This window comes from Limulus polyphemus, unplaced genomic scaffold, assembly GCF_000517525.1.
Source record: "Limulus polyphemus unplaced genomic scaffold, Limulus_polyphemus-2.1.2 Scaffold6326, whole genome shotgun sequence".
NCBI classification, from domain to species: domain Eukaryota; kingdom Metazoa; phylum Arthropoda; class Merostomata; order Xiphosura; family Limulidae; genus Limulus; species Limulus polyphemus.
In genome coordinates this window covers 23,769-28,236 of record NW_013671936.1, presented here as the reverse complement: position 1 = coordinate 28,236, position 4,468 = coordinate 23,769, and the positions used below count along the sequence as shown (strand labels likewise).

Here is a 4,468-nt window from a genome sequence, read left to right as displayed (position 1 = left end):
TTCAATATTTATTACCATTACATATAGCATTATTTCATGTAGCTATTGCTATTTTTAATAGTTGGTGTTAAGGTAGCGCTTGTAGATGTTGTCATAATTGGCGATTTACATTAAGTGTGTCGCTGTTGTCTATTTTTGCATGCATTATTTGTGTCGCCTTATTCTAGAAAACATTTGTGTAAAGCAGAAAGTTGAATAACATACATATGTGTCGTGTAGACCTAACAAGGTCAGCATGTTACTGTCTGTTTACATTGCATTAACCTGTGTTGTATAATCTTGGACGAAGCATTATTCCATTCTGATGAGATTGCTTTGTTCCTGCTCATCTTTTGTAACATTACACTGTGACACAGATGAAAACTGGTCATTAAATCTGTGATGATACAATCTTTGCCTTCAAGATGGTCTTACGAGAACAACTTTACGTTTTGTTTGTCGTAGTTGCATACCAATACATGTGTTTATTATTTGTTGTAGATTTGTTATTTATTTTGAATAAGTTCAATGTGGTGGTTGGATGGAAAAAAAAGCTAATGCAACATTAAACTGTTCAAAAACATGTAACATTCAGCTGAATACATATGCACGTACTTAGCTTAAAATTCATTTTCCATAAATGGACACAGAAAAACTTAAAAACAAGATTAGGAAAAATTATTAATTTAAAAATTGATAAGTACTGTAGACATAGTAAAAATAATGTAGACACTATTTCCAGCCTAGAGTCCCTAGTTGTAGATTTGAAAATATAATCTTTTTTCATTTTGATTCAACTTTTCTGTACTTTTTTGAAGATCTCCATTCCCCTCATTTAAATTAACAATTTTTGCTATTCTTGTATATATATCTTTTCAGGTATTAACGTAAGCTTATGACGTGGACGATATGCTTGAAACGTTAATCGAAAGCTTGAAATTTAAATGAAATAAAAACCCAATCATGGAAGAGAAATTTTCACTCTATTGTTAAATATACCTTCTATAAAATTTCTTTGTCTGTAAAACTGTGGAGGATACCTAATTTCTACTTCACATTATCCCCAGTGACTCAGGGGTAAGTCCGAAGGCTTATAACGCTAAAAACCGAGTTTTTGATACCCCTGGTGGGAACAATACAGATAACCCATGTATGGCTTTGCGCTTAACAACAGACAAACAAACATTATTCGCATTAATAGTCTTGAATCTTGAATGTTTTCACTAGATACTATTAGATGGAAATATACTCCTAGCGGCATCTTTGACAATTGTTAATAACACACATGGACGAATGAGTAAGTATGAATATCCTTAACCAGATGTTATCCTTAGAGTTTTATTAGTGATAATTAAACTATGTGGTAGTTATTTTCACATGACACCTCCACTACATCTTAGTGATTTATTAAGAATTTCAAAACAAGGAAAGAAAAAGCTCATCCCCTGGGACTCACGAGTTTCACCTATGGGCTGGGAAACGATTGTTTGTTTGAGATTTTCGCGAAAAGCTACAGTAAGGTCTATCTGGGCATGATCGTTCCTAATTTTGATCTCGTAGACTAGAAAGAAAGCATAGCCAACAGCAGAGTTTGTGGTAGCGAGTCGCGAACCGGGGACTTTCGGATTCACTTTCCGAGCACTCTAAGAACGTGGCCACGCCTGACTCATTTATGCGAGAAATCGTAAGCTGGTGGAAAATCTTGGCTCAAAGTCGGAAACGGTAAGGGTATCCAACGGTCAAATTAATACATTACACCAGTTTTCAGAGGTTAATATTGTAAAATCAAGACAGGGCATCATAATTTTAACCCTACTGAATAGTCTCTTAGTAACTGTGTTAATTATTATATTGTTCATCATTAAAACCGAATTCTTTCCCCCCTAAAGTATTATTTCAAGTTATTTCTATTTTTGGTAGGAAGGGGTTTAAAAAAAAGGGAGCTGATGTGTTCTTGTTTTATGTGCTGTCAGGACAACGAAGAAACAAATACGCGTGAGTCGTCATGACAACGTTGATCGACGTAATTACTGTATGCATGTTGCATGTGTGACAAGAACAGGCCCAAAAGATCATGTATGTTTACTGATATGAAACTTCACCATGCCAGACTATCTGCCAGTACCTTTACTCCTTAAAACTTCGAGTCTAATGCTATTTTATTATAGGTTAATATAATATAGATTTAAACGTTAAAATCTTTATTTCTATCGATAGGCCACATGACATTTAGATGTGTTCAGATTATTCCAAATTGTGTTAGGTAATCTGTTTTTTGCCAAGCTTTAAAAGGAAAACATATTGTATTTGGCTCAACAAATCTCATTTAATGCAACGCTACTCGTCGCTACGTCTACTGTAAGTATATTTCGTAAACACTCAGTACTTTGAAACGTGCTTAAGCAACCCCTAAAGTTAGGCACGTATTCTAAAACTCTTATTCTGTTAAATATATGATGCTTTAACTTTTTTAAAGCACGATCACAACAAGTTCTACAGCTCGAGCGTTTGTTATAATAGCAATAGATAGTATTGGCTGTTTAGGAACTAACATAGTTATATGTATATATCAGCTCACGTTATATGAACATTAACAGTTCCTGTGCGTCATCTCAAGCTATAACAATACTACCAGTTACTTTAAATTAACTTAGGCTGTAGGAACTATAACAATTCTTAAAAATCAACTCACCTTCAATGAATACTAACAGTTATTATACATCAGCACAACAGTATCCACCCCCAAAAACTCTTATCTGATCAAATAGTAGGATTTGATCAGTGGCCTCACGTTTTTTTGTTGGTTTTTTTGTAACGGGTCGCGAACCATGGATCTTCGGATTCACTTTCCAAACATGCTAACTACTTGGCCACACCTGACTCACTTATGTAAGAAATCGTAAGTATGTACCTTAGTCATAGGCATACTAAGAGTTCCAACACATCATCTAAAGTTATAGAATACTAAAAGTTCCAACACATCATCTAAAGTTATAGGTGTACTAACAGTTCCAACACATCATCTAAAGTTATAGGTGTACTAACAGTTCCAACACATCATCTAAAGTTATGGAGTATAACAGTTCCAACACATCATCTAAAATTATGGAGTACTAACAGTTCCAACACATCATCTAAAGTTATGAAGTACTAACAGTTCCAACACATCATCTAAAATGATAGAGTATTAACAGTTCTTGTACATCAGTTAACTTTATAGGAAGAACAACAGGTTTTACGTCACATCATGCTCAAAATGTTTAACGGTTACTTTATTTCGACCCACTAATAAGAGTTCTAAAAATTCCTATTTATCAACTTATGTTATAAAATCACAAAAATATTTCATACATCAGCTCACATGATAGAAACACGAGTAGTTTTCAAACATTAGCTCACGTTGTAGAAGTACTAAAAATATTATACAATAACTCACATCGTGAAAGCACTAACAGTTCTCATCTATAAAATCACGGTGTAAAAGCCTAGCAGTTCTCCTGCATTGACTGATGTTCTACTAACAGTTCTCCTACATTAACCGATGTTATACTAACGGTTCTTCTACATTAACTGATGTTCTACTAACAGTTCTCCTGCATTAACTGATGTTCTACTAACAGTTCTCATCTTTTAATTCACGGTGTAAATTCCCAGCAGTTCTCCTACATTAACTGGTGTTATACTAACAGTTCTCCTACAGTAACTGATGTTCCATTAAAGATTCTCTTAAATTAACCGATGTTCTACTAACAGTTCTCCTACATTAACCGATGTTCTACTAACAGTTCTCCTACATTAACCGATGTTCTACTAACAGTTCTCCTACATTAACCGATGTTATACTAACAGTTCTCCTACAGTAACTGATGTTCTAATAACAGTTCTCTTACATTAAGTGATGTTCCACTAACAGTTCTCCTACATTAACCGATGTTCTACTAACAGTTCTCCTACATTAACCGATGTTATACTAACGGTTCTTCAACATTAACTGATGTTCTACTAACAGTTCTCCTACATTAACCGATGTTCTACTAACAGTTCTCCTACATTAACCGATGTTATACTAACAGTTCTCCTACAGTAACTGATGTTCTACTAACAGTTCTCTTACATTAAGTGATGTTCCACTAACAGTTCTCCTACATTAACCGATGTTATACTAACGGTTCTTCAACATTAACTGATGTTCTACTAAGAGTTCTCCTACAGTAACTGATGTTCTACTAACAGTTCTCCTACATTAACCGATGTTCTACTAACAGTTCTCCTACAGTAACTGATGTTCTACTAACAGTTTTCCTACATTAACCGATGTTATACTAACGGTTCTCCTACAGTAACTGATGTTCTACTAACAGTTCTCCTACAGTAACTGATGTTCTACTAACAGTTCTCTTACATTAACTGATGTTCTACTAACAGTTCTCCTACAGTAACTGATGTTCTACTAACAGTTCTCCTACATTAACCGATGTCATACTAACGC

General features: G+C 34.4%; 1 protein-coding gene across 7 annotated transcripts in view; it reads right to left on the bottom strand.

Moving 5' to 3' along the window:
- The window catches only part of LOC106473613 (GTP-binding protein Di-Ras2-like), a 22,852-nt gene that overhangs the window by 8,786 nt on the left and 9,598 nt on the right, over nucleotides 1–4,468 (bottom strand). For 3 of the 7 annotated variants that reach the window (XM_022402013.1, XM_022402014.1, XM_022402016.1), the window contains exon 2: nucleotides 2,672–2,863. The exons of the other annotated variants lie outside the window; for them this stretch is intronic. The gene's annotated coding sequence lies outside the window, so the exon portion shown is untranslated. The remainder of the gene's footprint in view (nucleotides 1–2,671; nucleotides 2,864–4,468) is intronic. 7 annotated transcript variants of the gene reach the window in all.